This window comes from Anomaloglossus baeobatrachus, chromosome 5 (assembly GCF_048569485.1).
Source record: "Anomaloglossus baeobatrachus isolate aAnoBae1 chromosome 5, aAnoBae1.hap1, whole genome shotgun sequence".
NCBI classification, from domain to species: domain Eukaryota; kingdom Metazoa; phylum Chordata; class Amphibia; order Anura; family Aromobatidae; genus Anomaloglossus; species Anomaloglossus baeobatrachus.
Window position 1 is genome coordinate 127,855,882 of NC_134357.1, and position 26,403 is coordinate 127,882,284.

The following is a 26,403-nucleotide window of genomic DNA, read 5'->3' on the forward strand; positions in this document are numbered from 1 at the left end:
GTAGAGTGGGTGTGACCCCAGGTGGAGGCTCTCCTGTTATCAAATGAGCCAGTGACTGATGGAGCCAGAAGAGATGCTCGCACAGGTGCAGACAACAAAGAAGCAGTGAACGGGTCTAGAGTTGAGAGTCCTTTACCAATGCAGACCAGTACAATACCTCGGTGGCACCTGTCACGTCGTCCGTGACATCGGTCACTCCTTGTGTTCTTAAATCCTTACAGGAACAAGCAATTCAGCAAGGAACAGAGTGTGAGACGCAGGGAGGCAGCTGACTGAGGAAGGTCTGTGGATAAAGGCCGGTAAGCTTTCTCTGCCATGAGTGCTCTTCTCAATAATGGCCCAGGTAACCAATGAACACGTGAAAAAGAGTGTGGTGGTGGACAAGATATGAGCAGCACCACTGCTTCAGTACCCAGGTGGCCAGACACATCCAGTCTTGTAAGATGTGTGCCTATTAAGGTAGAAAAACTGTAGAAACACCCCCCTCATCTGCTCTACTGCTCCGGTGATTGCAGATTAGTCAAATACATCTACCATGAGTAGGTTTATATAAGTTTTGTGCGTGTTGTGTGAATTTCTTTTCAGGTCTGCTCTGAAACATATCCAGTATGGAAAACGTTACTGCTAAAAAACTCATGGTGCTGGTGGTATATAAAAATAGAGTTCCAAAAAGTGGTAAAAGTGCATATTCTATAGCAGAGGTCATTATAGAGATCTTACAGTATCTGGGGATTAGCAGCTATTTTGAACAGGCTAGGAAACTGGCTACACCAATGGTCCTCACCTGGGGATGCCCCTGATGGACCCCTGTCTGCCATTGTGAAGAGGGGAGAAACGCGTTGGGCTTCTTTCATGCTAAGTGTCTGACAAATATGCATTTATTTTTATTAGCCTGAGTGTCAATTGGACAGTGGATGGTCTGTGATTGGACAAGATCTCCTCATGACTTTACCTGGCCTTATTATTATTATATTTATACAATGGGTACATGTTATACATGTGAGATATTCCATTTGTTTTAGGGTTTGGTCCTTGAATTTGCTATATCATATTGACTTAAGCTACCAAACAGCTATTTAAAATACAGAGTTTGAACATTTAATCTTTGGGAATGAATTGGATATATATAATTGTATATTGACGCCTCTTTATCCCCTGTATCTCACAGTTTCTATATTCCCTCACTGAAATTAGCAGCATGTATTAGCTTAGCAGTGTAGGGGTAGGGAGGGTGAGCCGTTGATGAGCGGGGGCGCCAATTCGCCTTATAGGATGTCGACCTCCGCTGCGAGATAGGGAGAGTTTAGGGCTATTGCCCCAATCCCTGCCCCCTCCTTTATTGGAATATTTAATTGTGTCTATAGTTACTCACATGGGTGTATGTTGTTTGGAATTTTAATGACTATAACATAAAAATGTAAGGATCCACAAGATAATGGTGAATGCTGGCAAATCATGTAACAAATGTTCGTTTTCCTTTTTCTTAATAATTAGTTCTTTATATAAGATATTTTTGGTTTAGCACCTAGAATGTGATTATATTTTTCATAGATACTTCAGATACAGTGTGATATCCTGACCAGTGATGTGAGCCTTATACAACTGCCTAGTGTGTTAAACATGTCTATCCTCCAATTCCAGATCCTAAATCAGTGTCAGGAGCACGTGTTCTCACGTCAGGAGACTGGATGATCCTAAAAAGACAAGTCAGAATGAGCCATGAGTCAGAATCAGATGAGCCGGTCCAGCTTTTCCCAACCACAGCAACTTCCATGAAGCTTGAGGGAAAGCCCATCTGGAGACAACAGTCGCTGTAAAGAGTCCAACGTACTGGCAGAATGAGGGTCACAACACACAGTGCTAGATTATCTCACATAGAACCTTATGGAGAATTTCTAGGTTGGGGATGATACATGAGAAATTACCAAGATAAGGGAACAATGGGTACAAGAACATTACACAAATAAGGACTGGTGGGAAAAAAATTATCTGACCTGAACCAGCTCATTAGTTTAAGGGTGTAAGTGACGTTTTAAGGGTAACACACACATGTAGGTAACTGGTATTCTCTTATTTGTTGGTATTTGAAGCTGTAAAAGTGCTTCTCTGTGTTACTGAAGGTAATCGGATCCATGTGTAAGGGAAATCTTGTTAAAGGCCTCCTGGTGATAGATTGTGGACCCGAGACAAGAAGAGATCCATTAGAGTTGTGATACAATCAGGTGTATTCAGGAAGAAAAGTCTTAAAGATGTGGACAGCACTCAAATGTTGACTGAGAATCAGTCTTTCAGAAACAGTAATGCTAAAAGCTGCAGCATAACGGTAAGAAGCTTATTCTTACAATTGCTTTACTCTTTCTAATCGATTAATCTCAAAATCTGAGTGAGCTCTTCGGCATTAAATAGTCTGTTCTAAGGACTGGGACATTACCTATGCCTCTGTGAACTGTGTGTGCGAGATGTGATCAACTCTCTGATCAACAGTCTGTTCCCCTGGGGCAAAGGCTTAGCATTGCTTGTATAGCGGGCAACAAAAAGAAAAGAGTTGCAGCCAGGTATTGGAAACTGATGGGTTAGGAGTAGGGTCAGAAGGTTAATAAAGTATTTAGGGGGGACTGTTGAGGAGGACCTTTCCATCAAATACTTAATTAACCTCTTGACAAGGGATTGTGGGAAATATGTCGATTTGCCTTACATAATTCAGGTTTCAGATCATACACATGACACAGATTTAAGGATGGCTACCATTTCCTGTTCTCCACACCTTACCTGGAATGCAAGAAATGTCCAGATGTAAGAAGACCACCATATAAGGAAAAGACCCACTGGCCAAGCTAGAGGACCAACCCACAGATCAGATGACACCATGTAGTCATCCACTGAAGTCAGACCCGCCCATCAACAGCAACACAGATCTCCCCATTGGCTAGCCCATGAACTGTCCCACTAAAGGGGCATATCCGAACTTGTGTACGCCCCTAGTCTATAACAGAGGACGCATGCCCTGTACTGCTCTCTTGGCTGCCATTTTTACTCTGATCAAGAAGAGATTTCACATCCGACTGTCTGACGTGACTTTTTTACGCATGCACTTGGTCCACACCAATTAGGCCAGGCAGTAGGCAACAAGTGATCTCTAGTTAAGAGTTCACCCAAACAGTTCATGCAGGGTTAGTTGTGGACTGCCCTTGTAGGGCTTTACATTGCTACTAGGGCCTCTTAGTCTCGTTGGACCTTCTCTCTGAAGTGGACAGTCACCTGTACAGCTGCAGAATACAGAGTGCATTTCTGTTCTGATCTGTGGAGCTCCTGCCATCTGGTTCTTCCTTTGGGTGTGATTATTTTATATATACTTTTCAGTGTCTTATTAATACATATACCCTCCAAAAGCCATATACACACCTAGCTTATTATTTTAAACTATAACTGTGTTTAGGCTTGGTTATTGGTTACTAAGGGTTACCCCATGTCTATTTTGGGTGATGCACCATTGTAGCCTAGAGTTTTTATCTTTATATGTGCAACATCCAATTTTATATCGATATATTATAAGTTATATTTTAATTCACTTTTGCTGTCTATATTATAAAGTGAAATATTGGGGTTCCTTGCTTATGCAATTTTATTACTTTTTTTGCGCACTATACATTGGTTTAGATTAGGACAATAAATAGATAGGAATTTAGATGAAAATTTATTAGGCCTTCAAACCACCCCTTTAAGGTTTAAAGCAGTTTTCTGGTTTCAGAAAATCCTGTCCCACAGCTGCAGTTTGAAAAAAAAACAAGCAATCTGTTCTTTACTCACCTACCATGGGTGCAGCGTGAGTCTGCACTGCTCCTCTCAGAGTCTGCATTGCTGATGTCAAAACCAAAGCACAAAAAGAGGAATAAAATTTTTCCCCAAAAATTCAGAAGAATTCACAGAAACAAAGGGCAACAGTGTTTAAATGCCCTTGTTTCTGTGAATTTTTCTTAATTTTTTCTGGAAAATTTTATTTATCTTTTTTGTGGTTTAGCTTTTAAATTTAGTGTAGGTGCTCGCTAGACATGAGGACCCTTGACAATGGGTTGAGAGCATCCGTATTTTGGCCAAAATCTCAACTAATACCTTATATATAGTACATTATTTGCACTTATCATATCTTTATACAGGATGCAGCCTTAATGTAGCCTTAATGTAGGCCTTGTAAACTGGGGTCTCCATTCCTGTGTGGTGCACTTATATAGTGTTGGGTTGTGGGCATCCGTATTTTGGCCAAAATATCAACTAATACCTCATATATATATATATATATATATATATATATTTATATATATATATATATATATATATATATATACACAGTATATATATATATATATATATATATATATATATATATATATATATTTGTTTGTACTCATCATACCATTATGCATGATGCAGCCAGGCACACTAATGTAGGCCTTGTAAACTAGGGTCTCCGTTTTTGTGTGGTGCATCAATATAGTGCTGCGCAGCCAGCCTAGTCTAATAGTATGGGCGTCATCAATAGGCTGTAAGCTAGACACTGTGCATCTACATGTGTGAACGGCGCCCTATACAAGCCATTTGTGTGCAATTTTAATACTAAGGAATCACCCCCTTGGTGTGTGAGTGGTTGTTCCAGCAGTGTTTTGCACTTGTTGCCTCCATTTTTATTAAGAGGTTTTGCTGCGTCCTGTTAGTGCATTTGAGTCTGTGGCCTGGGCAGGTAAACACTGTTGCCCTTTGTTTCTGTGAATTTTTTTGCATTGCTGATGTCACGTTGACAGCATCGCGGCCAACAACGCAGCTCAGTAGCATTGCACGAGTTGACAGAACGATCCACCAAGAGCCGCTAAGCTCAATGATTGGCTGCCGCAGTGCTATAGACACTAGGAGCAGTACCAGGAACTCTGAGTAGGACAAAATATAACAAATATTTTGAAAAAGAAAGATACATTCATTCCCTATCTTCTGCCCTATATTTTCTTAAAGTTGACAACCTGAAGAAAATGTTTACCACTTATAGGCATTTTTATGATTTTATTTTAACTTGCATGAAAATTCAAGGGATTCTAGAGAAGCAGAAACTTAACCCACAAAACATTCCTAAATCAAATGTCAAGTGTATGAAATGTTTATAAAACTTTCTGTGAAATTACTATACCATGAAAAATAAGAACATTTCCATAGAAGTAGTGATTACCAATAAAATAAATCTCTACAAACAAGAAAAATTGTCCAATTGTAATGTTTTTGGGTTTTTTTTCAACTGCATAGCTTCATTATACAACAGAGACAACATGATAAATAATGCATACTCTAGTTAGAATAGAGATTATTAAGACAATTAGTCTTATCATTTGTTATCCCCATCATGTAAATTGTATCTCCAGTAATGTGCATTTTATCATCTAGTGCATGAATGGGAAAACCTGAGCTTTTAAAGTAGTTTACTATAAAGCAGATCACATATATTCCTTTTCCAAACTATCCAGTTTGTTTACTCCAAAGGAAGACCCATTACACATTGTCAGTAATTAAGGAGATAAATATTTCATTATTTCTGCTGACCATTAACGTGAACAATCCAAACAGCAGATGAGACAATTAAAACTCAAGTGAAGTTTTTATTTTTTAATGTCCAGCCGTAATTTACTTCAAGATGAATGATGTTAAACACTAATACACTGATTGCTCTTGCTCCACTGGTAAATAGAATATCCTGCTGGCCTCAGGGGGACAGTACTTCACAGTTACTACCTGGAAGAGGAAGACAAGAAAACAAACAAAAATAATTGTTCCTGTAATTCCAATAGAATACACCTCCAGGCAGGAATATCTTGTCTGTTAGATGGTCCATCAGTTACACCTATGGAAAACCTAAAGGATTCAATTTTCAACCAAACTCAAATTTGAAAGTTCATTCCAGTTTTATTTACAAACCAAACTACAAATAAAACATTTGTCACCACCTATGTATAACATGAAAATGATATATTTTATTAGCAATGAAGTACAAATACTCTTGGTCTGCTTCATGCACACAACCGTTTACATCAGACGAGTACTATTAATGGTTTTCACAGCTAGCACTCGTACTTATATTCTATGGGGCTGTGTGCAAGTTCAAATTTTTTTTTCGTGCAAGTGTCAGACACACAGATTGACAGATGCGCATGGACCAACAACTGTCTGGCGTATGGTGAAATACACTATCAACAGGGATGATAAAGGAGAAGAGGACTTTGATGATAGGAAGTTGGGGATGGGCCATCTCATGACACTAACCTGTGTCTAGTTGCTGAGCTTCCCTAACGTCCCTATACAAGTCCTTCCCCTCATTGCCGTCACTTGCCTAGTCTCTTATTCTTCCTCCACTCACCCTGGATAATAACAAGGCCAGTGAATACGTTAGACATCACCACTACTATAACAACACACGGTGAAGGAGGACAAAGAAGAGGACATAGACAAAAGAATATACAAACAAACTTCATTGCTTCAGCCAAACACGAAGGCTGCAGCTGAATAGACTCAAAAATATGGTACTGCACCAGCAAATCTCCAAGAGCATAAAATCAGCAGCTCCAAGAGAATTTCCTCTCTTCACAGTGGTCAGAAACAGAATGAGATTCTATTACTGGCATCAGATGATGGATCATGTGACTATTTAAAGGAGATGTGAATGGCCACAAACCGGTTGCACCTGAGGTGAACTGACCAAGAGCTACTTAGCAAGTAAAATGTCATTAACCCTTGCTGCACCAACAGAAAGCAAAACACATTCTAAATCACAGAGCAATGTGAAGCTTCGGTCCCAGAGTTGTCACTAGTCTCTCAAGCACAAGAGACTCTGGTGATAGTGTCAGATCAAAATTGGCTAAGCAAGTCTATAGGTTTGTGAAAAGATCAGACTGGACTTAGATGACATCTGAGTGCAGTCCAACTTTCATGGACTGACAGAATGGTGGAGAAACCTTTTTTTTCTTCACTGCCAAGAAAAACTGATGCCACTCTGATCAAACTGTGATCAGAATAATCAGACAGTTTTTCTCAGATGGGGAGAAAATGGTTGTGTGACCCTATCCTTCCTTATAGACTTTCCTGACACAATTGGAAGGATGAAATACTCTCATGTGTCAAGACAAAGCCAAAAATGAAAGTGCTGGAACTAGCAGTGAAACTGGGCCATTTGAGGAGCTTTCAAAAATAAAAGTATATTGGAAAGTTTAATCAATCTCCGTTTCAAGCAAACCTCTTGTTTGGCTGGCAATCTCCTTAAACAGAAAACCTACTGAATCTGTCATTAAAGGAAATTAAGCAAATCAATTTTCTGCGTTCGCAAACTGGACAATCAAACAAAGCCCCTATTTCTGAAGACTGAAAGCCCAGGTGAAACCTTAATTTACCATTGACCCTGGTCCAAACTTTTTCACTGCCTAGATCACCAAGCTATAGAAATTAACACCCTTTAAACATTGCTCATTCCTATTCTATCTCCTCAGAATATACACAATTAATTTAGAAATTCAGTGTTTTCTTGCCATCATAGCCCTGATTTACGTCAAAAGGGTGTAGTATCTCTTCTTTAACTTCATCTTTAATGAGGTTTTCGACAAAACAAGCCCCAGGGATTAATCAGATGACTCATGCTTAAAACTGAGAAAAAAAAATCTTGCTAAATAATTAATAACCCAGCAACAATCCCGTAACAGTCAATGTTAAATAGGCTTTTAGAAGTATGTAAAGGTTTAGTATGTCACTAATGAATCCAAATCATACAAAACTATATTCCACAAGTTTCATAGTATTCTGGGAATCCCTGATTTACTTCTGGAAGTAACTCTGAGTTAGGCTAGGTTCACACTTCTGTTAAATTGTATCAGTCACAATCCGGTGCTCTGGTAAATAACGGAATCCGTTTAGTGGATTCCGTTGTCCCCATACACTTGTATGAGCGTCGGATTGTGACTGATGATGCTGCATTGCACCCTCCGCCCGACTGATCAGTCGTGGAACGACTGACCGAGGGGCAGAAGGAACGCAGCCTGTAACATTTTTTGAGCAGCGCAATACGTAGGATTTCTCTGCGCATGCTCTCTCTGGCTCCCTGCACCCGTAAACACAACACACATCGGGTTACCAAGCAATGCGCATTGGTTAGTTACCAGATATTTACACTGGTTACGTGTGCAGGGAGCCAGCGCTAAGCGGTGTACGCTGGTAACCAGTGCAAATATCGGGTAACCAAGGAAAGTGCTTTGCTTTTAGTTACCCGATATTTACCCTGGATACGTGTGCAGGGAGGCCGACACTTCCCCGCTCGGCATGTACGCACACACACACATTCACTCACACACACGCGCTCACTCACTCACTCACCTGTCCCCAGCCCTGCAGTCCCCGCGGCACTGACGTCCTCAGCCCCACGGCCCCGCTCGGCTCCACCCACCTTGAACTCCGCCCCCCTTGCGCTCCGCCCCCCGCACACAACGGAGTCCGACAATGAATTCTGTTCTTTGTCATCCGTTGTACAACGCATCAGTCACATGCGTTAAGCAACGCATGTGACTGATGCAAAACAACGGAAATGTGAACCTAGCCTTAGATAAGCTACATATTGTATAGGTATGTTGTATAAAAAGCATAATGTCACATATAGTGTCAAATATCACCATGCAATTACTGATGTGTTTTGCTAATCTATGTTCCCATGTCTAGTAGCTATCTCTTTTTAGATTTGTTTTTTAGATGACAAAAATGAAAATAAAACAATCCAGTACAGGATCTATTTGTTTTAATTGGGATAGATATGTTCTAAAGTCTCTTCAAAATGACTCCAATGCAGCTACAATATGATTTTTTTTTTTTGCTGAATCCATTTTTTTAAATATTGAAGTCTTTGGGATAGTGATCAGAATGGATGGTCATCCAATATGTGATCTGTTATTAATCAGTTGTTTAACACTAGAAGTCCCACAAATTTCGAGTTCCCCCCTGAAGTCCCGAAAGAGGGTCAAATGACATACAACAAACTGAATAGAACTAACTGGAAACTAAATGGCTAAACTCAATGGAAAACAACAACCTCCTGTGGTGCGACAGTAATGGCCTTAATTACAGAACAAAAGACGGTGATTATAGGAAGTTAGCTAAAATCCTTCAGGTCAAGGCCCAGTCACACTAAACAACTTACCAGCGATCCCAACAACGATACAACCTGATAGGGATCGCTGGTAAGTTGCTAGGAGGTCGCTAGTGAGATGTCACACTAAGCGACGCTCCAGCGATCCCACCAGCAACCTGACATGGCAGGGATCGCTGGAGCGTCGCTACACGTGGAAGATGCTGCGCTTGGTAACTAAGGTAAATATTGGGTAACCAACCCGATATTTACCTTGGTTACCAGCGCACACCGCTTAGCGCTGGCTCCCTGCACACCTAGCCACAGTACACAAAGCAGCAAAATAGTAAATTAAATAGATACAGCCCAGATACATAAACCTGTATAAAACAGGGAATGCCAAAGGGTAGACAAAAGTAAAAATTTGTTCCCGTGGTGGACAGTGGCACATCCGCAAACCGGACCATCCAGTAATATAATGGAGGATGAGGGAACTGAAGGTAAAAGGGTATGAAAGGATAAGTATACTGCAGGCAAAGTATGAAGAGAGAGAACGTGCTAGCAGAAGAAGATCTTCTTGAAAAAGCACCTAAGCGAAACAGACGTTGGAGCCATGCCTCCACCACCTCGCTCTGCCACCCCACCAGGTATTTTCTGGCTCTTTGATTGCACGTGTCAGCGTTACTTTGGGCTTCCATTTACACTGTGTTTTGCTGGCACGGTCTCTCTCTTCATACTTTGCCTGCAGTATACTTATCCTGTCATACCCTTTTACCTTCAGTTCCCTCCTCCTCCTTTATATTACTGGATGGTCCGGTTTGCGGATGTGCCACTGTCCACCACGGGAACACATTTTTACTTTTGTCTACCCTTTGGCATTCCCTGTTTTATACAGGTTTATGTATCTGGGCTGTATCTATTTAATTTACTATTTTGCTGCTTTGGTTGACATTTGCACATCTGTTTACCGCATCATCCCCTCTATTTTTCTTTCCCACCTCAAACACACATAATACTGTGTTTTTTCATATACCCCACATGATTTGCTTTTGATAATAAGGGGGCTGCATATTTTATGTAGGTATTTTTTGGCCTTACCCCTGTGTTTTACGGTTGATTTCCAACCATACTGATTGACTTTCCATCCGAGGTAGCCTTTATCTCCTAATCTTTGCAGCCTTACCTCCGTGACCTACGACTATTTTCACGTACTATAACCACTGGTCATACGTTTCCAGCAATTCGCGGGCTGCATATATAGTGATGATTTTTTGCCTTACCCTCGTGACCCATGACTATTTTCTAACCATCTTGAATATTATACTGTCCAGGGTAACCCCAATCTTTTAACCCTTACAGCCCTCCCTCTGTGACCCACGACTATTATACATTCACCCCCTTGGTTACCTCCACACAAATACAGGGGCCCCTTTGGCCTTTGGTCATCGTTGTGGTGTTTGTTTTACTGCAGCTTTCCACAAGAGCCACTTACCTGGTTCTTTTACAAACCCTTTTTCATCTTGGCAGGGTTAATAGAGGTGGTGTTCTGGTTTTATTACAATTGTGTTCTCTATTGTACTCACCACTGTTATCCATCTACATCTCTTTGACCTCGATTTTATTCTTGCAAATTTATTGACTGTTTTGATACTAATGATTAAATATCTTGATAATATTTTTTCAATAAACTTTATTCTTGTTTGCATTCATTCAAGTGCCATTTCCTTCTTTATCCTCTTTGTGTAACAGAAGTAAATGATGTGTGGTGAAGAAGATGGAAAATTGTATACTAATTGTATGACTGAACCTATGGCTGTTGTTAATAAAAATAATTGTTTTCCATCATTTTGGAGTGCCTAGCTTAATTATATTAACTTAATTTTATAGACATGAATCTTCGCTATTTCATACATAAATTTTACTTGCAATTATTTAGCATATTATTAGTTATGCAGAATCTTGTCATGTCACTGCATTGTTACTGTTTTGCTCCTTGTAGTGTAAAAATATTTTTCTTCCTGTATACTACAAATTAGAACAACCTGTGCTCATATTCCCTAATAGCTCTTTATTATCTGATATTATATGTTATTATAGGAAATCCAGCAAGCAGGCAAAGTAGATAGGTGAAAAAAAAAATCTTTATTTCCAATTCTTTTTAAAATTACATGTGAGAGAAATATTTGCGGTAATTATAGTGACGTAGTGACGCGTCAGACAGTTACCCCTGCTGTCAGGCTGTAACTACCATTTATATTTCTCTCTATTCCTCTTGATTGCATCTAGTGTAGGACTCACACCCCTATCCGGAGCGAGATGTTAGGCGTCATACATCGAACATGCGGTACAAGACACTATACCAGTAAGCTGGCTATATAGCTTCTATTATGTGTTATTAGGTCGATTTCCAAGCAAAGGTCACTTGTTGTAATCGAGGTGTAGCCAAGATAAAGATTTCCCAAGAAAAGAGAAACTGCATCATCCAGCTCATCGATAATGGCCTGTCGGCCAAGAAAATGCCAAACTGCATCATGTGATTACCATGACAATTAGAGGCACACAAAATTAAGTCATCCAGCCATTCAAAAGCCAAGAGGTGAAGGTCCAGGCAAAATATCAGAGTCAAGAAGTTGGCTCATCTCAAGTTCTGGCGTGACAAGCATGGCAGTGGAGGTGGCTAGTATGCTTTGTAATAGTGAGATCACAGATGTCCATGCAAGCACCGTGCAATGCATTTTACACAAATCTGAAATGATGGCTCGAAAAAAAGTGAAGAAACCTCAACTTCAATATTGTCATAAGAAGCGTTGACTCTTGTTTGCAAAAACATACGAAAACTGCACAGTAAAAGATTGGAAACAGGTGATTTGGAGCAATGAGACAAAAGTCAATATACTAGGCTCTGATGGCTGAAAATGCCTTTTCAAGGAACAAGGTAAAAAGGGGCTAACGAATCGGGAAATTGAAGGAACCGTCAAGTTCGGTGGAGGAAGCCTGATGATCTGAGGTTGTTTCATAGCCAAATGCATTGGATACTTGACCAGGATCGGTGATGGTCTCAATGCTGAGCTATATGTGAGTATCTGACAAGAAGAGTTACTTCATGCACTTAAGTACTATGGGTATGAAAAGGACAACATAGTGTTCCAACAGGATAACGACCCAAACCATACATGGAAATTGGCAAAGAAATGGTTCAATAGCAATATAGTAAAGGTGTTGGATTGGCCGCAACAGTGCCCATACTTCAACCGAATTGAACATTTGTGAGTAGACTTTAAGAAAAATCTGTATATGTGACGTCCCAGGGCAGGGGGATACTCTGTTCTGGGCATGCAGTGAACAGGGGAGTAGTGGTCATGGTCATTGCCCAGTCCCGTGACCCTGGGGTTCAATCTGAAAAAGGGTGAAAAAAGTGTAACAATAAAAAAAATAAAATAAAAAAAAAGAGTTTTTGACAATGCCACTTGTGAGTTGCGGCTATTTTGTGGGAGCCAAAGCTGCGTGGTCTTCCTGGGGCGGGTAGTATAATGCAGCTCAGGTGTTCTAGCCCTCCGCTAGCAAGGCAAGGCCATGGAAGAGGATGATGGTGGTTGTAGTGTTCGGTGTAAGCTGATGATCCACCAAGGTAGAAAGGATTCAAGCCACACAGGGACTGCAGTTTAAACTGGTTGTTACCCACTGTTCTGGTACCACCAGCAGGTGGTGCTGGTTTTCAGGTGTTCCCTCACTCTTTGTTCCCAGTGCCAGTTAGTCACCTGGTGAGCTGTCCTCCGTGTACACTTTGGTTTTTGGTGGGTCCCTGTGGCCTAAAACGTCTTGGGATCCCGTCTGTTTCACAGTCTTTGCCCGTATAGCATAGACAAAAAGACTGACTGCACTCATCAAACTGAGGTGTGAACAGATGCATAACTGAACATGACATAAAATAGAAAAAAAGACAGTTTGCACTCTGATAATGCTAAAGTATGGAAACCATGAATGTGTGAACATGGACCTGCATTACTGCTAAGGAAAATCTAAGAAAAATGAGATATTTAGCATACATAAATGGCTGTTTGTATATCTGCCCAGTTGCCACTTCACGGCATATCTCATAACTGGGTGCCTACACTATGCTGAAGCCTCTCTCTGGGTTAAAAACCTCCTGTGTATGGGCAAGTAGGAACCTGCTATATAGAATAAGATTACCTGTGGCAAGTGGGGGAGGGGTGCACGGTCAGAAGGTATGACCCTCTTAATATAGACAAAAAGACTGACTGCACTCACCAAACAGAGGTGTGAACAGGTGCATAACTGAACATGACATAAAATACAAAAAATGACAGTTTGCACTCTGATAATGCTAAAGTATGGAAACCATGAATGTGTGAACATGGACCTGCATTACTGCTAAGGGCACCACCGTTTATCTGTACACATAGGCTTTATCCCTCTGATCCCTACCACTGCAGGTTGATCAGTGCACTAGTCCCTGCCATTGCAGGTTGATCATTTATTTTTGGTCTCCCCTGAGGAACTCTGGTTATGTAGAGAGAAACTCGTCGGGAGTACGGTTCTTTGTTTGTTTTGCATGGTTGCGGGGCAGACAGCTTACTTGGGTGCTGCCCTTGTCAGGGCAGAAGCACAATCAAGGGGCATGACAGGGGTTATGTTTATTCATCTCCCAGCGCCTTCTCCTGATTCTTCCGGCTTGTGATCAACCTTGGATCGGTGTGTCTTCTTACCCTTGAAAACATCTGGGTGAGACTATTCCTATTTGTAGCCAAACGGCATATATTTTTACTGCACTTTATTTAACTAATATCGATTTTATTGAGATTTATATATTAGAGGTTCAGATGTTAGTCTTAAATCAATTGCAGAACTGAGTTGACATAGGCTGATAGACAAAGTTGAAGAAGGAAATATATAGTGGTACAGAACTGTGGAGAGCTTTATGGGTGAGAGTGATAAGTTTATTTTGAACTCTTTAGTGGATGGGTAACCAGCGCAATGACTGACACAGGGTAGAGGCATCGGTGTAGTGATTGTACAGAAATTTGACTCGAGAATAGAGAAGCAGGAGACTGATTAGTAGAAAGTTGCAGTTCAGATGAGAATAAATAAGAGTGACAGCAAGAGGTTTTGCAGTTTCAATAGTGAGAAAAGGTCAGATTATGTAGATGGTTTAAGGTGCTGGTGGCATGAGGAAATGAATGATTGGATATGGAAGAAAGTTCTGTGTCAAATAGATCCCAAGACAGTTAGGGGCACTTTGCATACTACGACATCGCAGGTGCGATGTCAGTGGGGTCAAATTGAAAATGACGCACTTCCGGCATCGCATGCGACATCGTAGTGTGTAAAGGCTCGATGATATGATTATGCAAAAGCGTCATAATCGTATCATCGGTGCAGCGTCGGCGTAATCCATGATTACGCTGACGCGACAGTCCGATGTTGTTCCTCGCTCCTTGTTCCTCGCTGTGTGTGAAGCCGCAGGAGCGAGGAACATCTCCTACCGGCGTCACTGCGGGTTCCGTAGGATATGCGGAAGGAAGGAGATGGGCGGGATGTTTACATCCCACTCATCTCCGCCCCTCCGCTCCGATTGGCCGCCTGGCGTGTGACGTCGCTATGACGCCTCACGACCCGCCCCCTTAACAAGGAGCGGCGGTCGCAGGACAGGTGAGTCCATGTGAAGCTGCCGTAGCGATAATGTTCGCTACGGCAGCTATCACAAGGAAATCGCTGCTGCGACGGAGGCGGATACTATCGTGCTTGGCATCGCAGCATCGGCCTGCGATGTCGCAGCGTGCAAAGTACCCCTTAGCGTGCTGCTTGATTGTTGTGGTTGAACCACCTAAGGAAATTGCAATATCGGGTATAGATGGGTTAGAATTTCCGTTTGGGAGAGATTCAGTTTCAGAGTAATGTGTCTTAAGAGATCTTGTATGTACATTGTGTGCAGAATTATTAGGCAAGTTGTATTTTAGAGGATATTTTTTATTATTGATCAACAACTCTGTTCTCAATCAACCCAAAAGACTCATAAATATCAAAGCTTAATATTTTTGGAAGTTGGAGTGGTTTTTTTTTAGATTTGGCTATCTTAGGAGGATATCTGTTTGTGCAGGTAACTATTACTGTGCAGTATTATTAGGCAACTTAATAAAAAACAAATATATTCCTATCTCACTTGTTTATTTTCACCAGGTAAACCAATATAACTGCAGAAAATTTAGAAATAAATATTTCTGACATGCAAAAACAAAATCCCCAAAAATTAGTGACCAATATAGCCACCTTTCTTTATAATTACACTCAACAGCCTACCATCCATCCATAGATTCTGTCAGTTGTTTGATCTGTTTACAATCAACATTGCGTGCAGCAGCCACCACAGCTTCCAGACACTGTTCCAAGAGGTGTACTGTTTTACCTCCCTTTAGATCTCACATTTTATGAGGGACCACAGGTTCTCTATGGGGTTCAGATCAGGTGAACAAGGGGGCCATGTCATTTGTTTTTCATCTTCTAGACCTTTACTGGCCAGCCACGGTGTGGAGTAGTTGGATGCATGTTATGGAGCATTGTCCTGCATGAAAATCATGTTTTTCTTGAACGATACCGACTTCCTTTACCACTGCTTGAAGAAGTTGTCTTCCAGAAACTGGCCCATCCATCTGGCCCAACAAGAGTCACTCTCATTTCATCAAGCCATAAAACCTTTGAAAAATCAGTCTTAAGATATTTCTTGGCCCAGTCTTGACGTTTTATCTTATGTTTCTTATTCATGATTGGGTTTTAGCCTTCCTTACCTTGGCCATGTCCCTGAGTATGGCACACCTTGTGCTTTTTGATACTCCAGTAATGTTGCAGCTCTGAAATATGGCCAAACTGGTGGCAAATCTCATCTTGGCAGCTTCATGCTTGATTTTCCTCAATTCATGGGCAGTTATTTTGTGACTTTTTTGCCCAACATGCTTCTTGCGACCATGTTGGCTATTTGCCATGAAACGCTTTATTGTTTGGTGATCACGCTTCAAACGTTTGGCAATGTCAAGACTGCTGCATTCCTCTGCAAAACATCTCACAATTTTGGACTTTTCAGAGCCCGTCAAATCTCTCTTCTGACCCATTTTGCCAAAGGAATGGAAGTTGCCTAATAATTCAGCACACCTTATATAGGGTGTTGATGTCATTACACCACACCCCTCTTCATTACCGAGATGCACATCATCTGATTTACTTAATTGGTAGTTGGCTCTTAAGCCTACAGCTTGGAGTAGGACAACATGTATAAAGCTTATCATGTGATCAAAATACTCATTTGCCTAATAATTCTGCACACAGTGTATATAATTTAGTATAAGGGTTGCTGAGCCCATTCCCAGTTACTGCTATGAAGTTGCCATGACTCTATACGTAAGGGATTGTCACATATGTTTCTGTACCTAGAGGAGCATATAATTTAAATTCCATAGTTTAGAGACATACAATAGGACCAACTTCATAGCAGATCAATTAACCTATCAGTATGTTGTAGTGAGTAGTATGGGAGCTAGAGCTTTCATAGGAACCTACTATACCTAATAATAATTTTTATTTCTATAGTGCCAGCTTATTCCGCAGCACTGTACATTTTAGTGGGCACTTGTACAGACAATAAAGACATTACAGAATAGATACATCACTTAACTGATATAAGGAGTAAGGGCCCTCCATTATTATTAGCATTATTATTATTATTATTTATTATAACGCCATCAATTTCATGGCGCTTTACATGTGAAAGGGGTATACATAATAGGGACAAGTACAATAATCATAACTAATACAAGACACAGACAGGTACAGGAGGATAGAGGTCCCTGCCCGCGAAGGCTCACAGTCTCCATGCAAGCTTACAATCTATAAAGAAATAGGGAAGACACGAAAGGTAAATGGTAAAAAATGCTAGTATCGTATAGTCCAGCCATCAATATAATAAATAGGGTAATCAAACTCCAACAGAAAGGAACAGAGGAGAGGAAAAGGAGTTAGGAAAAGATACAGTGAAGGAGCAGTCAGGAAGGTATGAAGAGAACCAAGAGAGAGCAGTATCCTTGAGTCTGATAGAGCAGAGCATAGTGAGGAGGAGCTGCTGATCCGAAGTGTCCAATGCAGCAGAGAGATCTAGGAGAATCAGCAGGGAGTAGTGACCATTAGATTTAGCCATTAGTAGACCATTAGAGATTTTAAGGGCAGTTTCAGTAGTCTAAGGAGCGGTAGCTGGTTTGTAAAGGGTCAAAAAGAGTGTTACGTGAGAGATAGCTGAATAGACGGGAGTGGACCAAACGTTCCAGAAGTTTAGAAATGAAGGGGGGATTAGAGACTGGTCTGTAGTTAGCAGTTCAGTTCAGGTTAAGGGATTGTTTTTTAAGTAATGGGTGCATGCTGGTATGTTTTAAGGAGGAAGGAAAATACCAATTGAAAGAGAGGTTAAATATTTTGGTTAAGTGAGTTTTGACAGCCAGGTACAGGGATTGAAGGAGGTGTAAGGGAATACCTCCGTGTTTCTTACATCTTTCATTGCGTGCTATATTACACAGCTACACGCAGAAGATGAATTGCTCATTTTCTATTCATTAAGACTTAATCTGCAATCTGTGCATGGTTTAAACCCACAAACATCCTACTGCAACCAGATCAGATATAGCTTATCTAACATATAATTAATATTCCTAAGATTTTGTTTTATTATACTTTACATTTTAGCTTTTTCCTAATCCATGGTCAGTGCCGTATTGTAGGTGGTCATTTAGAAACCACTTTGTCTGTGGTTATGAGAAGCTGCTTCCTTGTGCTTGAATGTTATATTGATAAGATTCAGGCACCTCACATTATGACTGCTTTCATCGGATGTGGTTGAATCAATATAATTGAAGTAAATGAACATGATACAGAAGCAATGAAACCACCAGCCAATATCTCTCAATAATTCATATGAACTTTGCCCTAATCGCCCTGCTGCTGGTTGTTTCCAATGAAATGTCACATCAAGAGGCGGAGCGGAGGAGAGAAGATCCAGCACCTACGTAATAAAAAAATTCATTATTCAAAATTCATAAAAAAGGTACTTCCAACCAAGTGCAGAATATATTTACGCTTGACGCATTTCAGAGAAAGTAGACTCCTTATTCATAAGCAACATAATCAGAATGAGTAGCCAAGGTGATATACTGTATATACCTATACGCCCCTCATCTGAGCCAGATCTACATACAGAACCAACAAAATAGTGCTCACTTTCTATATAAAAGAGATAATACATTCAAAATTATTAGAAATACAAACATACAGAAATATAAAATCAATGTTAGATAAACCACATTTTCATTTTAATATATATACAATGAATCAAAAGCGGTGATTTAGTTCTCCTAAATAGCGTGAATTCAGCTTAGGGATCCAATATGCTTCCCTTGAAAGATGTTTCTACCAATCTCCTTCTCTATAAGGTCCATTAACTCTCTCAATACCCTGAAAATTGCAGAGAATTCACATCTCCCCCATAAACCTCCCTGAAATCTTCAAACAGGCCTAAGATTGTACGGTCTTGTTTAGAGATATATGCCAAAAAATTTTCACCAGAACTTTTCTTAAATATACTTCATACAGTGCCACCTATATAATATACATGACAGCTCAAATTGTCATAAAAACCATTGTATATATATTAAAATCAAAAAATCTGGTTTATCTAACATTGATTTTATATTTCTGTATGTTTGTATTTGTAATATTTTTGAATGTATTATCTCTTTTATATATAAAGTGAGCACTATTTTGTTGGTTTCTGTATGTAGATCCGGCTCAGATGAGGGGCATATAGGTATATACAGTATATCACCTTGGCTACTCATTCTGATTATGTTGCTTATGAATAAGGAGTCTACTTTCTCCGAAACGCGTCAAGAGTAAATATATTCTGCACTTGGTTGGAAGTACATTTTTTATGAATTTTGAATAAAGAATTTTTTTATTACCTCGGTGCTGGATCTTCTCTCCTCCCCTCCTCCTCTTGATGTGACTGATTATTCAGCTGTTGAAGCCAAATTACTTGTTCCGTGCACCGGACCAGAAGCTGGAGATACCCTCTTTGGAGTGGTGAGCCGAACTAAATTCCTTATTTGTGTTTCCAATGAAATACCCGTTCATAAATGGTCAGAAGCTGTGCCAGCATACCAGCTTCTGGAGATCTGTGTCTCTAGTACGCATACAATAGTTATAGTGATTGTATAATTAATTATCCATAACTGCAATTAAACATTTTATATAAACATTTTATTACCTTTTGAAAATGTAACATTTTTTAAAAAAAAAAAAAAATGCAAATTGTTCAATATTAGATAATAAAAATCAATTCCAATATTTAGGAAGATTGCATTATTTGTACACTTGGTCTCACCTACTAGGTAATTGAAAAAAAGACAATGGGGTGAAGTAGAATTTGGCAGTAGGACAGGCATGTTTTGTGCCCAATTTGTAATGCAAGTCTCCCGCTCATCCTAATTTCTGCGTGACCCTCTATTGTAGTCATTCTAAACAAAGGTGGCACAGCTACATAAAAAGCAATATGATCCGTGCAGTGAACATATTAGACATGGTTTGGATAGGACAATATTAAATTCTTGTATTACATTAGCTAATGCTAAAGTCATCTCTGGGTATCATTTTGCATTTTAGTGAGTTTTCTGTTTATGTACATTACAGACCAAAAGTTTAGACACACCTTCTCGTCTCTAGAACAGCTATTAAGAGGAGACTTTGTGCAGCAGGCCTTCATGGTAAAATAGCTGCTAGGAAACCACTGCTAAGGACAGGCAACAAGAAGAAGAGACTTGTTTGGGCTAAAGAACACAAGGAAGGGACATGAGACCAGTGGAAATCTGTGCTTTGGTCTGATGAGTCCAAATTTGAGATCTTTGGATCCAACCACCATGTCTTTTTAGAAAAGGTGAAAGGATGGACTCTACATGCCTTGTTCCCACCGTGAAGCATAGAGGAGGAGGTGTGACGATGTGGGGGTGCTTTGCTGGTGACACTGTTGGGGATTTATTCAAAATTGAAGGTATACTGAACCAGCATGGCTACCACAGCATCTAGCAGCGGCATGCTATTCTATCCGGTTTGCGTTTTGTTGGACCATCATTTATTTTTAAACAGGACAATGACCCCAAACACATCTCCAGGCTGTGTAAGGGCTATTTGACTAAGAAGGAGAGTGATGGGGTGCTACGCCAGATGACCTGGCCTCCACAGTCACCAGACCTGAACCCAATCAAGATGCTTTGGGGTGAGCTGGACCGCAGAGTGAAGGCAAAAGGGCCAACAAGTGCTAAGCATTTCTGGGAACTCCTTCAAGACTGTTGGAAAACCATTTCCGGTGACTACCTCTTGAAGCTCATCAAGAGAATTCCAAGAGTCTGCAAAGCAGTAATCAAAGCAAAAGGTGGCTACTTTGAAGAACCTAGAATATAAGACATATTTTCAATTGTTTCACACTTTTTTAAGTATTTCATTCCACATGTTTTCATACATAGTTTTGATGTCTTCAATGTGAATCTACAATTTTTAGAGTCATGAAAATAAAGAAAACTCTTTGAATGAGAAGGTGTGTCCACATTTTTGGTCTGTACTGTATGTAGCAGAAGATTTCAGATGACGAATGAATTGTTTGTTTTCAACTGTTTAATTTCAATGTTTATTAATTCTATATCAAATGTAAACCTCCAAAAAATGGCAATGATACACTAATGGCAAAAAAATTATCAGCTCAGGATATAAATTATAATTCAAGATAAGGATGCAAAAGCCTATTGAAACATGGTGGATACACTGCAGATTTTCCATCCAGATTTTTGTCGATGCAAAATCTGCAACTTATTAAAATAGCAAGTTTTACAAATCTTGTCTACACTATGCAGAGAAAATTCATATAAAATATGATCTACGGTGTGGGTTCTAAATCTGCAGCATGCCAATTGATTATCAAAATGATCACAATGCAATGCATTTAGGAAAATTCACCACAGTTTCACAGCAAAACTTTACGTAAAATATGTGGATTTTGCTACAGGTTCACGTAAATTTACAGAGAAATCCATTGGCAGAAGAGCTCCAAACTGAGAATCTGAACAGTTGATGGTGAGAAAACAAAAAATAGAAAATAAACTGACGAGCTAAAGGATAACAATTTTTTATCTTACCCCCATTGCTAACCAAGCTGACAATTGTATTTAACAAATAATCCATGCTGGTCCGACATAGTCCAGGGAATCCGACGTATTCCACAAATAGAAGCTTGAAGGAAATACACTAATGAGCGAAAGGATAACAATTTGTTAAAGTTTTGACTTTCAGGCTCCATATGTCACCATCCACTATAGCTTCAACTGTCAGACTACCTTCATTTTATAGACAATCATCTTGGCTATCTCATGCATAAATTTGACTTGCAACTATTTAGCATATGATTAATTACGCAGATTCTTGTCAAGTCACTGCATTGTTACTGTTTTGCTGTTTTGTTATTATCAAATGGGCTTCTGATTGTTATAAAAAATGTCTCAATTCTGTGCAAGTTTTCTCTGCTAGTCTGGAGGGTCTTCCGGAGTACCTGAAGGATGACAGAGACGTTTTTTTGGAGATTTTACCGCCCCATCGCCCTTATGATTGTATCATCAATTTTGTCCCTAATGCCAAATTGCCTTAAGCACGCCTGTATAATTTGTCTGGCCCTGAACGGGCTGCCATGAAGACGTACAGTATATAAGTGAGAGTTTACAGAAAGGGAATATTCATCATTCTTCCTCTTCTGTTGCTGTGGATTTTTTCTTTGTCAAAAAAAAGAATGGTGGACTCCGTCCCTGCCCTGATTTCCATGAATTAAATAAAATTACAGTTAAAAATACCTATCCGCTTCCACTTATACGCAACCTATATAATCTGCTTACTGGGGCCAAATGGTTTTCCAAGCTCGATCTTAGAGGGGTTTATAATTTAATATGCATCTGAGAGGGATATGAGTGAAAGACAGCATTTTTAACGTCCAAGGGTCTTTTTGAGAATCTTGTGTTGCCTTTCGGATTAACTAATGCGCCTCATGTATTTCAAAATTTCATGAACAATATTTTTTCTGATTACACTGGAAGATTTATTGTGGTGTATTTGGATGATATTCTGATTTTTTCACCTGATTTAGAATCTCATTATGGACATATCCAATCTGTGTTACAAAGGCTTAGGGAAAATTCCTTGTTTGCCAAGATGGAAAAATGTACATTTGCCGTGCAGGAAATTTCTTTTCTAGGGTTCATTGTGTCAGCTGGTGGCTTTAAAATGGACCCTGGGAAGGTACAAGCCATTATTAATTTGGCTCAACCTAGCAAACTCAAGGCTCTACAACATTTTTTGGGGTTCGCCAATTACTATAGAAAATTTATAAAGGGATTTTCCCAGATTGTTAAACCTCTGACTGATCTCCATTGAATTAGGCCAGAGATATTATTATGATGCACTTGGTAATCTTCCATCACTTCTCTGCCATCATCTAATCACCATGCCTATCTTCCCACAGGTATGTCAATTCATCCATCCAACTTTCCCATCAACTGATCTGCTCTCCCTTTCTGTCTGCTGTGTGTTTTAATACATGATATGTCAATTCATCCATCCAACTTTCCCATCAACTGATCTGCTCTCCCTTTCTGTCTGCTGTGTGTTTTAATACATGGTATGTCAATTCATCCATCCAACCTTCCCAATATATCTGACCTGTTCCCTCTTTGCTTCAATATCTCCCTGGCATGCTGCAGCATCTCACTGTGATCTCTCACCCCCTGTTCCCCACCTTACTTTTATGACCTTTGTTTATTTTGCCTATGTGAAGCTGCATCTGGCAATCTGATTGAGTGATCAAGGGGTTTTTGTTGCACCCCACCCCTTCACAGCTGACTGCACTTGTATGTGTATATACTGGGGCAACTAAAAGTCTGCCCCAGACTTTGTCTGCCCCATGACAAGTATGCACCATATAAGTATGATGCATTGAATTAGGCCAGAATTGGTCCGGAAGTGACCGGAAGGTAACTAGATACATAGTCACTGTAAACAATGTTTGTGTTTGTCTTCACTTTCACCTCTATAATACCTCACTTTCTACTGCACCCTCTGATCCCTAAACACAATAAAGAATTTTTCATCTCTCCCTCCATCCGCCCCACCCATCTCACCTTCCCCTCACATATTTTTTTCCACATTTCAACCAGTGTCTCCAGACACACACGGCCACTCCTGCTCCCACCTACTAACACTCTCACTGCTTCTCCTCACTGCTGGAGATATCTCTCCAAATCCTGGCCCTCCTCACCACATCCCTATTGTCACTTCAAACCCTCATCCACAATCTAACACAAATTTCCGCACCCTCTCAAACCTCATACCCATTCACCCAGCCCCCGCTCCCCCAGTCCCACTAACAGGAGCTCTATGGAATGCTCGCTCTGTCTGCAACAAACTATCCTACATCCATGATCTTTTCATCACTAATAAACTCTCCTTCCTTGCCATCACTGAAACCTGGCTCACCCCCTCTGACACAGCCTCTCCTGCTGCACTTTCTTATGGCGGTCTCCAACTCTCTAACACCCCCCGCCCCAGCAACAAGCATGGTGGAGGGGTTGGTTTGCTCCTGCCTGACCAATGCTCCTTTACACCAATTCCACTACCACCCTCTGTTACTCTCCCATCTTTTGAGGTGCACTCCGTACGCATCTACGCCCCCTCCAACCTTCAACTGGCTGTCATTTACCGCCCTCCAGGGCTAGCCACTACCTTTTTTGATCATTTCACCACCTGGCTACTACACTTCCTTTCCACCGACATCCCCACCATCATTATGGGTGATTTCAATATCCCCATTGACACTTCCCACTCATCAGCCTCCAAACTTCTAACACTCGCTTCCTCCTTCGGCCTCACCCAATGGTCTTCTGCAGCTACTCACAAAGATGGCCACACGCTGGACCTCATCTTCACTTGCCTCTGTTCCCTATCTAACCTCTCTAACTCACCTCTCCCCCTGTCTGACCACAACCTACTCACATTCTCTTCCCTCTCTTCTCCAAGTAAGCAACCCCCCTCCACAAACTTTCACACCCTCGCAGAAATATCAAACACATTGATTTATATGCACTTTCTCTGTCCCTTCTCCCTCTCACAGACATTGCATTTCTACATGATGCAGATGCTGCTGCAACTTTATACAACACTACAATCTCTGCAGCTCTTGAATCAGCCGCCCCCCTCACACACACCAAAACCCGCACAATCAACAGGCAATCCTGGCACACGAGGCAGACTAAAGAACTAAGACGGGCTTCCAGAATTGCTGAGCACAGATGGAAAAGGTCTCATTCCACTGAGCACTTCATTGCATATAAAGAGTCACTGACCACTTTCAAGTCCACACTCACTGCTGCAAAACAAACCTACTTCTCATCCCTCATATCCTCTCTCTCTCACAACCCTAAACAGATATTCAACACTTTCAATTCTCTCCTCCGTCCTCCAGCACCACCTCCCTCTCCTCTCCTCTCAGCTGAAGACTTTGCCTCTTTCTTCAAGCAGAAGATTGACAACATCAGAGCAAGCTTTGGCCCACAATCACCACAGCCCCTCATCATTGCTACTCAGCCTTCTTCCTCCAAATCCAGCTTCTCCGCCATGACAGAAAATAATCTTTCCAGTCTACTCTCAAGATCACATCTAACAACCTGTGCACTGGACCCGCTCCCATCGCACCTCATCCCCAACATCACCGCAGTCCTCATCCCAGCCCTAACCCATCTCTTCGACTTTTCACTAACAACTGGTGTATTCCCTTCATGCTTTAAACATGCCTCTATTACACCCATCCTCAAAAATCCCTCCCTTGACCCATCCTCTGTGTCAAACTATCGCCCCATATCCCTTCTCCCCTATGCCTCAAAACTACTAGAACAGCATGTCCATCTTGAACTGTCCTCATACCTCTCATCCTGCTCCCTCTTTGACCAGCTACAATCTGGCTTCCGACCGCATCATTCCACTGAAACTGCCCTAACTAAAGTCACTAATGACCTACTAACCGCCAAAGCCAAGCGACACTACTCTATCCTCCTCCTACTGGACCTGTCCTCTGCCTTCGACACAGTAGACCATTCCCTCCTACTACAGATTCTCTCATCTCTGGGCATCACAGACTTGGCCCTATCTTGGATTTCTTCATACCTAACCGACCGAACTTTCAGCGTCTCCCACTCTCACACCACTCCTCATCTCGCCCCCTATCTGTCTGTGTCCCCCAAGGCTCAGTTCTTGGACCCCTGCTGTTCTCCATCTACACATTCGGCCTGGGACAGCTCATAGAGTCCCACGGCTTCCAGTATCATCTCTATGCCGATGACACACAGATCTACCTCTCTGGACCTGACATTACCTCTCTACTAACCAAAATCCCACAATGTCTGTCTGCTATTTCATCCTTCTTCTCTGCGCGATTCCTAAAACTTAACATGGACAAAACAGAGTACATTGTCTTTCCCCCTCCTCACTCATCTCCTCCAACAAGCCTTTCCATCAAACTTGATGGTTGCTCACTCTCCCCAGTCTCACAAGCACGTTGCCTTGGAGTAACCCTCGACTCTGCTCTATCCTTCAAGCCACACATCCAAACCATCTTCAACTCATGCCGATTACAACTCAAAAATATCTCCCGGATCCGTGCTTTCCTTAACCAAGAATCAGCAAAAACATTAGTGCATGCCCTCATCATCTCCCTCCTCGACTACTGCAACCTCCTGCTCTCTGGCCTCCCTTCCAACACTATCCTAAACTCTGCGGCTCGCCTAATCCACCTCTCCCCTTGCTACTTTGATTTTGAATGTTTTGTGGGGGCTTTGAACAAGAATACGATAGGATTGAGGTTTACCTACATATGTGATCCAAACTGTATCACTTTTTTGGACCTAACTATATCTAAGGACTTGTAGGTGCTAGAGATGGGGAGACAGAAGGCGCAAATAGGGTCTTACCCGATATAACTTTTAATGATGAAAGTAAAAATACACTCACCTGATATGGTTGTGCCAGTCACAACTCCTGAAATCGCATGTGAGTGTCAGCTTGGTTTAAAGCAGCGGCCCCGTGAATAGCAAATAAATATATATATAGAAAAGGGAAAACGGGTTTTAGCCGCGCTA

At 41.0% G+C, this 26,403-nt stretch overlaps 1 long non-coding RNA gene across 1 annotated transcript; it reads right to left on the bottom strand.

Annotated features, from left to right (window-relative positions):
- Window positions 1-5,487: 5,487 nt before the first annotated feature.
- Window positions 5,488-26,403, bottom strand: LOC142309776 (uncharacterized). Its single transcript, XR_012753993.1, has 3 exons — window positions 26,276-26,403; window positions 21,370-21,478; window positions 5,488-5,769 (listed from the first exon to the last, which is right to left on the bottom strand). It is a non-coding gene; the product is annotated as an uncharacterized LOC142309776 (long non-coding RNA).